This window comes from Chiloscyllium punctatum, chromosome 7, assembly GCF_047496795.1.
Source record: "Chiloscyllium punctatum isolate Juve2018m chromosome 7, sChiPun1.3, whole genome shotgun sequence".
Taxonomy (NCBI): Eukaryota; Metazoa; Chordata; class Chondrichthyes; order Orectolobiformes; family Hemiscylliidae; genus Chiloscyllium; species Chiloscyllium punctatum.
Genome location: NC_092745.1, coordinates 35,233,794 through 35,247,317, shown reverse-complemented (window position 1 = coordinate 35,247,317; position 13,524 = coordinate 35,233,794). Strand labels below are relative to the sequence as shown.

Below are 13,524 nucleotides of genomic sequence, written 5' to 3'. Positions count from 1 at the left end.
GAAAATATTTCACCTTTTCTGGGAAAGTTGGAGAAATGTTGGATGTCAAGGAGCTGTTTCTCAGCCTTCAGGGTCTGACAGAAGGATGTGTGTAGTCTGTGGATTCTGGAGACAGATCACTGAGATATTCCTCACTCCCATCAATACCTGACTTTATTCTGACATCAGTTTCTATTCTTCATTATAAAGTACCCCCACCAGTTTCAGACTAGACATTTCACACCCAGCCCCCATTTCCTCACATTGGAATCAAGAACCAAACTTGCCCCATCTCAGGATTGCCCTCTGAATGTGGTGTCAGTGTGTTAATGTTGTGTTTGAATGAAAGAGCCACTGTGGAATCTGGGACTGAGTCCAAGGGGTTTCTGAGCCACCAGCAGCGTCCCCGCTGTGTGAGGGTCTGTTTGGATAAGATTTCAGCCACATTGGTCCCCACTGATACTAGAGCCATGGAGTGAGATTGTTGGAGCCACATGTGGACTGAGGAACACAACAGTCAGGACAATGAGCTGCTCTGGAATCCACCCTGAGCCCTGGATGATCCTTACTGAGATGGCCCAGGCGCTACAGAGTATGACAGCAGAAAGTGGAACCAGTTTATCATTGACTGTCCTCCCCAGCCATGACTCCCAGACTCCCCTGGACTGAACAATCTCAATCTGGCCCCAGGGACGCCCAGGACAATTTCATCTCATTTGAAGAGTAAAGAAAACCCAGGTCTAATTTATGGAATATTTATTTACCAAATTGTTATTGTGCAATTTTTATTCTGAGTAACAAGGTCCTGCTTGTCATATTCATCAATATAGGGGTCCCAGTGGCTCTGGCTCCCTAACAGTTGATTTGAATTTCTTGACTTGTGATCTTGCTGTGTCTAAGGGATGGGTGAGCGTTGATGGGGAATTTCCATCAGATTATTGTGTTCTCCATTGTCCCTTCCTGCCTTCCTTCTTTTCCCCATTTATCGGGAAAGAATTCCTTGAGGCTGTGCATTCCTGCTGAAAGTGCCCCTTCTGGACACAATGGTAGCATTGCCCTCCTGCTCTAGGGACCCCATTGCTCCCTCTATTCTCCCCCTCATTCTCCAGGCCTTGAGGATGGATGCTAACACTTCACACAGCTTTCCCTGAGGACTCAGCTGTGGCCATTTCCAAAGCAGACACGAGACTAAGACTGAATCATCTTCATCTTTATTCCCTTTTCCAGATTGACTTTGACAGAAAACAGTCAGCAATTAACAGCCCAGACAGAGGAAGCTGCACAAATTCACAGCCACAATGGAGCTTGAGGAAAACACTTGTGGAGATTTTCTCAATAACATGAGAATCCTGTCCCTTTAAACAGTGACAAAATCTTAAATTGGAACTGGCGGCTGAGCAGGAAGGAGGTCTGTTTTACTGAAACAGAGATTTCTGAGGTTCACATTGTTTTTGCACAGTTGACAGTCTTGAGCATCTTCGAGAGGTTTTACTTGACATCGCAAGTTAACACTGTCCCCATCAAACACATCCAGGTCAGGGAAAGCATGGGGCTACATAAAGAGTAATGTTTTCTCTACACTATCCTAATGACCTGCCTTAACCACTGAAGCTCAGAAGTGTCTCCAAGCCAGTCCTGAGAAAGAAGAGAGTTGAAATTCAGTGCTGACAATGATCTTTGTCCTGCCAGCTCAGCCCTGTTCTATTTAAAGTTGTGTCTCCTCTGTGGACTGTCTCGAACACTCTACACACATTCTGATCTCCTGATGCTCTTGCTGAGGGGAGAGGGGAGGGTCACGTGGGTAAGGGCACAGGAGAAGCGAGCGTTGGACTCCCAGTCAGACCCAGAGAGGGTCAGCAGGCTGCTGACACTGTAGGTGCTGTCCGAAGCTCGCAGGTAGTTGCTGGTCTGAACCCCGTCCGAAATGACTGCACCATCCTTCTTCCACTGCACCTCCAGCTCATCGGGATAGAAGTGATTGGCAAGGCACACCAGGGTGGCAGTGCCCTTGGCATTGACCTGCTCTGGCGAGGGAGGCAGCAGGGTCAGCTTGGGCTGAGAGTTGTCACGGCCTGAATGACAAGAGAAACAATTTTAATCCCTGCCTTTTGAAGGTACTTCAACTTTCTGAACAGTAACTGGTAAAACATTTGAACATTTGTATCCAGTACCTAGCATACCTGACAAAAGCACTAGCATTTTAAAAATTGCTTTTTGGGACATGTACGGCACTGGCAGAGCCAGTTGCTGCCCATCCCTAACTGTCCCCGAGAAGATGATGGTGTCGCAGCAGAAAGAGAAGGGACAGTCTTGGACCATCATTTCAGGAATGAATGTGGGCAGCTGGAAGGGCTATCAATGTGGGAGCATTTTAGTGACAGTGATCGGAACTCAGTGAGATTGAGAATAAGGATGGAAATGGAGAACCATGGAGCAAGTGTAAAAGCTTTCATTTGGGAGCAACCCATTTTACCAAACTGTGTGGTAATTTGGTAAAAGTGTACTGGAACGATCGACTTGATGGGAGATCAGTGACAGGGCAGTGGGAGGCCTCCAAGGATGAGACAGAGACAGAGATCATTCAGAATCTTTTCCCAAAAGAGTAAGAGTGGCATCCCAAAGAGAGAGTCTCAGCAAAGATGTGAAACTATTGATATGATGTGGAGGCTCTGGTGTCGAATGGGGTGGACATGTTCAGGGGTCACATAACACCAGGTTACAGTCCGACAGGTTTAGTTAAAATCACAAGCTCTTGAAACGCTGCTCCTTCTTCAGGTGAAGCGACTTCAGTGCTGAAGGAACAGTGCTCTGAAAGCTTGAGATTTGAAATAAGCCTGTTAGACTATAACCTGGTGTAGTGTGACTTCTGACCTCAAGTGAAGCCCAGTTAGAGCACAGTGAGAGAACTGTGTGCAGTTCTGGTCACCACATTGCAGTAAGGATGTGATCTCCCTAGAGATGGGGACAGTGGAGGATTTTGTCAGGAATGAGGAGTATTAGTTTTGAGGAATGATTGGTTGGCTAGGACTGGTTTCTTTGGAACACAGGAGGCTGAGGGGAGATTTGATCGAGGTGTGTAAAATGATGAGGGGCCTGGATAGAGTGGGTAGGAAGGACTGATTTCCACCAGCAGAGAGGGCAATAACCATGGGGAGAGATAGAAATGAAAGGGGGCAGGGTTAGAGGGGAGTTGAGGAGTAATTGTTTTCACCCAGTGGCTGGTGGGATCAGGCTGAAAGGGTGAGAGCGGCAGAAACCCTCATCACATTGAAAAAACACTTGGATATTCACTTGAAACACCAAAGCCTCCAGAGCTATGGAGCAAGAGTTGGTATGTGGGGTGGAGTTTGACACCTCTTTAACAAACCTCCGATCACTCACAGCTCGGGAGAACTTTATCTAAGAACACTGGAGCAAAGTTGGATCAGCACACTTCAGGAAGGAGTCACGTTGTGTGTCCATGTTGAAGGTTCTAGATTTTGTTTCAAATCTTCCAGCTCAGCACTTGGGTAAGGTCAAAGGTGAGGCTGCCTGGATCAGACAGTGTCATTGCTCTTAATGATCCCATGTTCCCTGGAAGATGGAAGCGTGCATCCAATGGGCAAGGGTCAGGTTCAGGAGACTCCAACCTCAAAGAAAGACTTGCATTTATGTTGCACCTGCCTCCACCTAAGGATGTCGCAGTGGCTCTTTCCACCAGACTGTGCTCAGCAAGATCCCAGAGAGCTGGGTGACAATGAGTCGAGGATCAGGTTTTTAGTGATGCTAATTCGGGAATCAATATTGACCAGGACACCAGGGGAAACAGTCCTGCTGTCTGTCTAATAGAGCCATGGAATGGCATCTCTGATATCTGAAAGGCTCCCAGTCCATCAAAAGAGAGACTTGTATGTCAGACTCTCCCAAAGCATTTACAGAGAGTGAGGGACTTGTCTGAACACTGGTCACTGTTTAATGCAGAAAACATAATTTGTACATAGCAATATCGCGCAATCGTAAATGAGATTATGAGCATGTTCAGTGATGTTTCAGGGATGAATATTGACATGAAGTCAACCCAAAGAGAAAGAAAACGGGTTCACTTGCGCAGAACGTGAGAAAATGAAAGGCACAGGAGAAGGTGGGATTCGTGGTTAGTGATGGGTTTGATTGTTACCAGAAAATAAAAGGAAGGATCAGAATTTGTGAATGTCGTATTGTCACAAGGCAATATAGAAGTACAGGGGAACTTGACAGTAGAAATAACTTAAAGTCTTTGTATGATAACGCATGAAACATTCGGAATACGGTAGACAGAGTGATGCCACAAATTGAGGTTCCCGAGGACTTAAAAATCATTAAAGTGACGCAGGGCTCAGGAGAGGTTAATAAAATTCCCAGAATAATTAATAGGACATAGATTATGGAAAGGGTCAGAAAATTAATTTCAGGCATCGTGCATAAGGGGACAACTATGAAAAGGAGGGCAATCAATGCAGGACTGAGGATGCTGTACCTGAATGCAGGGAGTATCTGAAATGTGGTAAATGAGCTTGTAGCGCAGATTGGAATTGGCAGGTGTGATGTTTTGAGTTTCACAGAGATGTGGCTGTAAGGGGTTGAGGGCTGGGAAAGAAATCCTCAAGGATGCACATCTGATTGACAGGACATGCTGATGGGCAGATGGGGGTAGGGTTACCGTATTGGTAAGAAATGAAATAAGATCAATCACAAGAAGGGATTTAGAGTTGGAATGCATTCAATCTGTGTGGGTAGAGTTGAGGAATTGCAAGGGAGAAAGAGCATGATGAGAACTTTGCAAAGTCCCCCTCCCCAGCAGTAGTCAGGATATGAGGAAGAAACTAAATCAGGAGATAGAGAAGGATGTAATAAAGGCCCTGCTACAATAGTCATAAAAGACTTCAATATGTAGGTAGACTGGAAAATTAAGTTGTTTGGGGATGTCAAGGGAAGGAATTAATGGAATGTCTACGAGATGGTTTTTGGAGCAGCTTGTGGTAGAGTTCACTATGGAACAGGCAATTTTGGATTGGGTGATGTGTAATGAAGCAGACCTGATTAGGGAACTTAGGGTGAAGGAATCCCTTGGGGGCATTGACCGTAATATGACAGAATTCATCTTGTAGTTTGTGACAGAGAATCTGGAGTCAGTTGGACCGGTAATGCAATTAACTTAAGGTAACTACAAAGGGAGGAGCTGGCCAGAGTTGATAAGAAGGGAAGATGAGCATAGGAGACAATGGAGCAGCAATGGCAGGAGTTTCTGGGGGTAATTTGGGAGGCAGAGCAGGAATTCAACCCAAGGAAGAAGAAAGATACTGAGAGGAGGCCAAGGCAACCGTGGCTGATGAGGGAAGTCAGGGTCAGCATAAAAGCAAAAGAAAAAACATGCAATGTGGTGGAGATTATTGGGAAGCCAGAGGATTGGGGAGCCTTTAAAAACAGCAGAGAGTAACTAAAAAAAAAGTAAGGGTGAGTGTGTAAATAAAATATAAGGGTAAGCGAGCTAGTAACAGAAAAGAATATTGCAAGAGGTTTTCTTCAGATACATGAAAGGAAAGAGAGAGTCAATAATAGATATTGTACCACTGGAACAGGCAGAAATAGTAATGGGGAACAAAGAAATGGTGGAAGAAGTGCATCGATGCTTTAAATCAGCTTTCACAGTGGTGTGACAATGCTGCTCATTTCACAAGGTTGAGTTGTCCTTGGATTTTTTTTCAAGAGGGGTTGTAAAGGCAGAGGTTCCAATTTGTCTGGGTTAGGGACTTTGCTCATGGCTAACAGATGCTGCCTAGGGCAACAGTCAGGGAAAAGGCTTTTAGGTTTTATATTAAACACTTGTCCAATAAAAGGACAGTGGCCAGTTCTTCCAGTTTGCTGTTTTTGACAAACAGTCGGTTGGAAGCTCCTGGATAAAGAAAGCTGCTGGTGAGAAAGGTTCCCCAATTCAACATTTTCCAGTGGACTCACTGTCTGAAATTCCTCTCCTGTAAGAACCTCTGTGTTTATATTTACCTTTTTACCAAGGCTGTTGCAGCAAATTGGAACAGCTCTTTGTCAAGTTACATTTTCTCGTCAGTTGGGTTTTCAAATAGTTAAGTTATTCTAAATTCTGTTTTCTTTTGATTGTGTGTAAATAAATTCTCTTTCCCTTCAAGCTGAGTGGTTTGACCAGTTGTATCAATCCTGGAATATCCAGGTTACGTTTGCTTAACACAATTCGAAAAGGTAAGGTCTGGACTGCATTCTCAAAATGTTTCGAAGGGTCTGGTCTGGTCCATAACAATGTCATAGAGTCATAGAGTCCTACAGCATGGAGACAGGCCATTTGGACCAAACTGGTCCATGCCAACTAAAATGTCCATTTACGCTAATCCTGCACTTGGCCCAGATCCTTCTGAATCCTTTCCTTTCCTGTATTTGTCCAAATGCCTTTTAAATGTTATTAATGTACCCACCTCAACCACTTCCACTGGCAACTCATTCCAAATGCGAACAACCCTCTGTGTAAAAAGGTTGCCCCTCAGGTTCCCTTTTATTCTTTCCCCTCTGACCTTAAACTGATGCGCTCTAGTCCATATTCGCAAACCCTGGGGAAAAGACTGAGTGAATTCACCCTATCCATGCCTCTCATGATCTTATGAGGTCCTCCCTTAGTCTCCTACACTCTAAAGAAAAAAGTACTCTCTCTTTTACCCAAACCATTGAATCTTGGCAACATCCTTGCAAATTTCTTCTGCACTCTTTCCAGTTTAATAACATCCTTCCTGTAACAAGGTGACCAAAACTGAACACAATATTCCAAGTGTGGCTTCACCAATGTCCTGTATAACTGCAACATAACTTCCCAACGTCTGTCGTCAATGCCCTGACTGATGAAGGGCACTGCAGAAAACGCTCTCTTCTCTGCTCTATTCACTGTGACTCTATTTTCAGAGAACTGCTTACCTGAATTCTAAGGACCCTCTGTTCCACTATATTCCTTAAGGCCTGATCATTCACCATGAAACTCCTACCTTGCTTTAAATTTCCAAAATACAAGACCTCACATTTATCTGTGTTAAACTCTATTTGTCATTTCTCGGCCCACTTCCCCAGCTGAGCAAGGTCCTGCTGCAATTTCTGATAACTGTCCGCACTGTCCACGATGCTGCTTATTTGAGTGTCATCAGCAAACTCACTAACCATGCCTTGTACATTCTCATCCAAAACATTGATATAGATAACAAACAGCAATGGGCCCAGCACTGGCCCCTGAGGCACTCCACTAGTCACAGGCCTCCAGTACAATAAGGATCCTTCCCCTATTACCCTGTGCTTTCTACTATCAAGCCAATCGTGTATCCAATTTGCCAGGTCACCTTGGATTCCATGCAATCTAACCTTCCATAACAGCCTACCATGTGGAACCTTATCAAAGGCCTCACTGAAATCTATATAGACCACGTCTACCATCCTGCCTTCATCAACCTTCCTGGTCAATTCATCAAAGTACCTTAACAAATTTGTGAGGCATATTCTCCCATTCACAAAGTCATGCTGACAACTCCTAATCAAATCCACTCTTTCCAAATGCATGTGTATCTTATCTTATCAAACAACTTACCCACCACAAATGTGAAGCGTATAATTCCCAGGCTTTTGTTTTGCAGCCCTTTTTGAACAATGGCACAGTCTTCGCTATCCTCCAGTCTTCTGAGACCTCACCTGGGGCTAACCATGATACTAAAATATCAGCCAGCACACCTGACCTTCAAGAGAGTTGGGAGCAGAAGTGAGTGGAGAGGGCATCACTAAGGTGGAGGGGTTGAGGCAGCTGAAAGGTCTGAAGGTGGATAAATCATTCAGACCCGATGGACTACACCCCAGAGTTCTGATGGAGATAGCTAAGGTAATTGTAGGGCCATTGGCTGTGATCTTTCAGAAATCACTGGAGTCAGGGGTGGTCCCAGAAGACTGGAAAATAGTGAATGTAACATCCTTGTTAAACAAAGGAGGGAGGCAGAGATGGGACATTATAAGCTGGTTAGCCTGACCTCGGTCATTGGTAAGATTTTAGAGATCTACTTAAGGGTGAGATTGCAGGTATTTGGAATTTCACCCTTAAGCCTGGTAAAATTGCAGCCTGGTAAAATTGGGCTGAGTCAGCACAGCTTCATCAAAGGGAGGCATGCCTGACAAATCTGTTAGAAACCTTTGAGGAGGTAACAAGTGAGTTAGACAAAGGAGAGCCAGTGGATGTGATCCATTTGGATTTCCACAAGGCCTTTGACAGGGTACAATAAAGGAGAATGCTAAGTCAAATCAGAGCCCATGTTGCGGTGGGTAGAGGATGGTTGACCGGCACAAAGGCGAGAGTAGGGACAAAGGGATTTTTTTCTGGATGGCAGTTGGTGCTTTGTGGCGATCCGCAGGGATCTGTGATGGGACCACAACTATTCACATTATCTATTAACAATCTGGATAAGGAACTGAAGATATTGTTCATATGTTTGTAGCTGACACAAAAATTGGTGAAAGGACAGGTGGAGTTGAGGAAGTGGGGGAGATTGCAGAAGGACTTGGTCAGGCTAGGAGAATGTGTAAAGAAGTGGCAGGTGGAGTACTATGCGGGTACTTGTGAGGCTAGATACTTTAGTGGGAAGAATAGAGGCACAGACTGTTTTCTAAGTGAGGAAAGATTTCAGAAATCTGAAGCACAAAGAGAATTGGGAGTCCTTGCTCAGGTTTCTCTGAAGGTTAACGTGCAGGATCAGCATTGGCAGTTTGAAAGGCAATTGCAATGTTAGCATTAACTTTAACATCAGAGGTGTACTGCTGAGTTTGTATAAGTCTCTAATCAGAACACATTTGAAATTTTGGACTCCTTATTAAGGAAGGATGTGCTGTCATTGGAGAGGGTCCAGAGGAAAAAGTGAGAAAGAATAAGAATGATCCTGGGAATGAAGGGGGTGTCATATAAAGAGTGGTTGAGGATTCTGGATCTGTATACAATTGTGTTTAGAAAGCTGAGGGGGGAATCTTATTGAAACTACAGAATATTGAGAGGCCTGGAGAATATGGAGAAGGTGTTTCCACGAGCAGAAGAAACTAGGGCCCGAAGGCACAGCCTCAGAGTGAAGAATGATCCGTCAGAACTGAGATAAGGAGGCATTTCTTCAGCCAGAGGGTGGTGAATCTGCAGAACTCATTGTCACAGAGGTCTATGGAGGCCAAGATGTTGAGAGCATTTAAAACAGGGACAGATACGTTCTTGATCAATAAGGAGATCAAAAGTTAAAAGGAGAATGCAGGAGAATGGGGTTGAGGAACACATCACACAAGATCAAATGGCAGAGCAGACTCTATTCTGACTGGCCCAATTCTGCTCCTATATCTTAAGTATTTTGGGTTTATGTAGAGATTCCTTGAAACACTGGAAAACTGGAAGTACGGTCACTTAGTGGTTAGCCCTGCTGCCTCACAGCGCTATGGACCCAGGTTTGATTCTAGCCTCGGGCGACTGTCTGTGTTGAGTTTGCATGTTCTCCCTGTGACTGCGTGGGCTTCCTCCGGGTGCTCTGGTTTCCTCCCACAGTCCAAAGCTGTGCAGGTTATGTGAATTGGCCGTGCTAAATTGCCCATAGTGTAGGTCAGGTACATTGGTCAGGAGTAAATGTAGGTTAAAAAGGTAGGGGAATAGGTCTGGGTGGGTTACTGTTCAGAGGGTCAGAGTGGACTTGTTGGACCAAATGGCCTGTTTCCACACTGTAGGAATTCTATGATTCTATGGACATTGAAAGTACTGGATTGTGAGCGCTGCTGTTGCTGTTTCTCAAAAGTACTTTGACAAAAGATAATCAGGGAGTAGTGAGAGTGTGCATCAGGTTGTATGAGGGAACTGCTTGTACTGCTTCCTGGAATACCATGAGTACAAGAAGTGTGGTCAGTGACAGCAGTTGGAGCTCTGGGTTTCAGAGCTTGAGCAGCAGCTGGTGTCAGTGCGGAGAGTCCGTGAGGCTGAGAGCTCCCTAGAGAGCACGTTTCTCGATGTGGTCACTCTGCAGCTTCAGAGTATGCAGGGAGAGAGGGAATCGGGGAGCAGCAGACAGTCCAACAGGACCAGGCAGCTAGTACAGGAATCCCGTGAGTGCATCCCACTTTCCAACCAGGATTCAGTTTGGAATCCTGATCAGAATGATGGTTCATCTGGGGAGTGCAGCCAGAGCCAAGTCCCTGGCACCATGGGGGGCTCAGCTGTACAGGGGCGGCAGAAGGAAGATTGAAAGAGCGATAGTGAGAGGAGATTCAAGAGTGAGGGCATTCGATAGGTGTTTCTGCAGCTGCAGATGGGAATCCAGGATGGTGTATTGTCTCCCTGGTGCCAGGGTCAAGGCTGTCACTGAGCAGCTGCAGAGCACCCTGAGGGGAGAGGGGGAACAGGCAGCAGTGGTGGTCCACATCAGTCCCAGTGACAGAGGGAGGAAAGGGATGTGGTCCTGCAGTCATAATGTAGGGAGTTCCAGAGGGAGTTAGCAGCAGGAGCTCAAAAGTAGGAATCTCCAAGATTACAGGAGCAGGAGAATCGACGTTTCGGGCATGTGCCCTTCTTCAGGAATGCCCAAAACGTCGATTCTCCTGCTCCTTGGATGCTGCCTGACCTGCTGCACTTTTCCAGCAACACATTATCAGCTCTGATCTACAGCATCTGCAGTCCTCACTTTCTTCTCCATCTCCAAGATTACCACCAGTGCCCCACGCAACTGAGAATAGAAAGAGGAGGATAGCACAGGTGACGGTGGAACTGAAAAGACAGCCCAGGAGGAAGAGCTTTTGATTATTTTAACACTGGGACTGGCTTTGGGGGGAGATGGACATGTACAGACCAGACAGTGTTGCTCCTGAATAGATCTGGGACTGAGCTCCTTTGGGGTGATTTACTAGTGCTGTTGGAGAGGGTTTAAGCTATCTTGGCTGGCCTGTGGGATCCAGGAGGTCATACCAGAGAAGAACACAGAGGTGCACAGAATCCTGGGAGAGATAGATAGCACCAGAATAAGGAATAGAATTTCTTACCCAGTTTCAGAGTGAGGGAGAGAGAGCAATAGATTCTAAATCAGGGTCATTGTGTAAGGATGGGACTGCATGGAATGTTGGGAATAAGACTGGGAAGGTACAGCCACAGAGTGGTATGTGGAAATCTGATGTGTGTCTCTCACATAGGAAGATAAGATAATAAGAACATTAGAAATAGGAGCAGGAGTGGGCTATCTGACCCATCGAGGATGAGAGACGTTAGTTATGAAGCTAGACTGAAGAAGTTGGGACTGACTTCCTCAGAGAAGAGAAGGCAGAGAGGAGATTTGATCAAGAAATTCAAAATCAGGAGGGGTCTGAACAGAGTAAACCAGGAGAAAATGTTCCCACCTGAGAAAGAATTGAGAGGGAGAGGCCATGGATTGAAAATAATTGGTAAAAGAAGCAAAAGTGAGCTGAGGGAAAAACATTTTCAGCCAGTGAGTGGTTAAGGTGTGGAATGCAATGCCTGAGATTGTGGTGGAGGCAGCTTCAATTGAAACATTCCAAAGGGAATGAGAATGTTATTTGAAAAGGAACAATGTGCAGGGTGACAGGGAGAAGGCAGGAGAATGACACTCAGTGAATTGCTCATTCGGAGAGCCAGTACAGACAGGATGGGCGGAACGGCCTCCTTGTGCACTGTAACAATTCTGTGATTGTGTGATTGAGCAGAGTTAAAACTGGGGGAGGTGGGAGCTCGGTGTCTCACTGTGCTGCTGCTGCTGCTGCTGCTGCTGCTGCTGCTGCTGCTGAGGTCAGTGAGATCAGAGATTGGGACAGGGAGCCAGAGCTCATATCAAACTCTGCCCGTGTCCGTCACACTGAGACTGGCAGGAGGCTACTCACTGATTTCACTCCATGCTGCAGGAATGGGACCACAGGCTGCAAATGGACAGAGCTCCTCCACACGGTGAGTAAAACTGACTGACTTATATCTTGCTGTTTAAAGGGGGCAATACGACTACAGAACTACAGCTGGACACCCTGTTAGACACAGGGCTCCTCAATCAACCATTTCATTCACTGCAGATCCCCACTAGCACCTTCAACAATTCAGCATTTGTGTTTTAGAAAGTTTCAGTATTGACAGGGTTATTAACAGAGGATTGAGATTTACTTACTCAGTCTGAGCTTGGTTCCTTTACCAAACGTGTACCACAGTGAGAGCTCCCAGTGCAAAGGCTGTACAAAAACCTCAGCTCTTTGCTTCCCCCCATCACTCTCACCCTCTCCCTATCTCCCAGTCTGTTGATCACTCTCACCCTCTTTTTGTATCTTTCTGTCTCTGCCTCTGGGTTGTGAACTTTATTTTTCGTTGTTAAATCTTGCAGCTGTTCTTCACATGTGGCCATGGAATGGAAGAGGGAAACTTGAGGTCTTTAGTGAGCGTTGAGACACCACAGGAACTGGAGTGTGTAGCAGACAGTGACCATTCCAGCATGGGGTAATTTGTTCAGTTTCATTTAGATCTAACTGTGGGATATGTCAGTTCAGGCGGTGGGACTGTGTGTCCATTATTATGCATTTTATATAACTGTGGATGTGTCAGTACAGGAGGTGATTCTGTGTGCTTTGAGGTTTTTGTATGGCTCTGTATCATTGTGTAGGTGGAGCTGCTATACTGCTGACAGTAATAGTCAGCGACATCCTCATTCTGAACGTTGCTGATTGTCAGGGTGAAACTGGTCCCTGATCCACTGCCGGTGAATCGATTGGAGACTCCTGTGAATCGAGTTGTTGCATCATAGATCAGGAGAGAGGGTTTCTGACCTTCTCGCTGCTGGTACCAGCTAACCCACTTGCTAACAGATTGACTGGCCGTACAGGTGATGGTTGCAGTCTGGCCCAGTCCCACTGACAGCACCGGGGGAGACTGGGTCATGACGATGTCCCCACTGATACCTGAGGGGTCAGGAAGAAACACAGTGAAGTCAGAACTGTCACAGAAAGAGCCTGTCAAATGAGAGATTGTTGGGAGACACCGAGCATTCCTCTGTTTTCAGCATTTTCCCTTCAATCACAAGTCAGTGGAATTGAAGTGAAATGGAGAGCAGCTAAAGATTCAAGGTGGAAGGAGAGAGGTTTGTACCTGCGATACAGAATGCCAGGGGCCAGATCAGCTGGATGTGTGAAATCATGGTGTGTGCTCCTGTCCCTGTGCCTGGTTCCTGATAAACTCTCCCTTCACTGGGCTCTGCTTTATAAAGCTGCAACCTGTGAGAGTCTGACTGGGTGTTCCTCAGTATGTAAATGGCATCAGGCAGAGAGCCACGTCAGCCCCTCACACTTCCTCCTCTCTCTCTCTCTCTCTCTCTCTCTTTGTCTCAGAGAGTCATTGATGTGAACAGCACTGAATGAGGCCATTTGGCCCATTGCGTCTATGCTGGTAAACAAAGATCTGATGACTCTAATCCCATCCTCCAGCTCTTGGCCCATTACTCTGGAAGCTACAGCAACACAAGGGAATATCTAAACACTGCTCCA

General features: G+C 45.9%; 1 pseudogene; it reads right to left on the bottom strand.

Moving 5' to 3' along the window:
• LOC140479581 (Ig kappa chain V region Mem5-like) overlaps nucleotides 1-13,194 on the bottom strand; it is a 483,791-nt pseudogene extending 470,597 nt beyond the window's left edge.
• Between the last annotated feature and the right edge of the window lie 330 nt (nucleotides 13,195-13,524).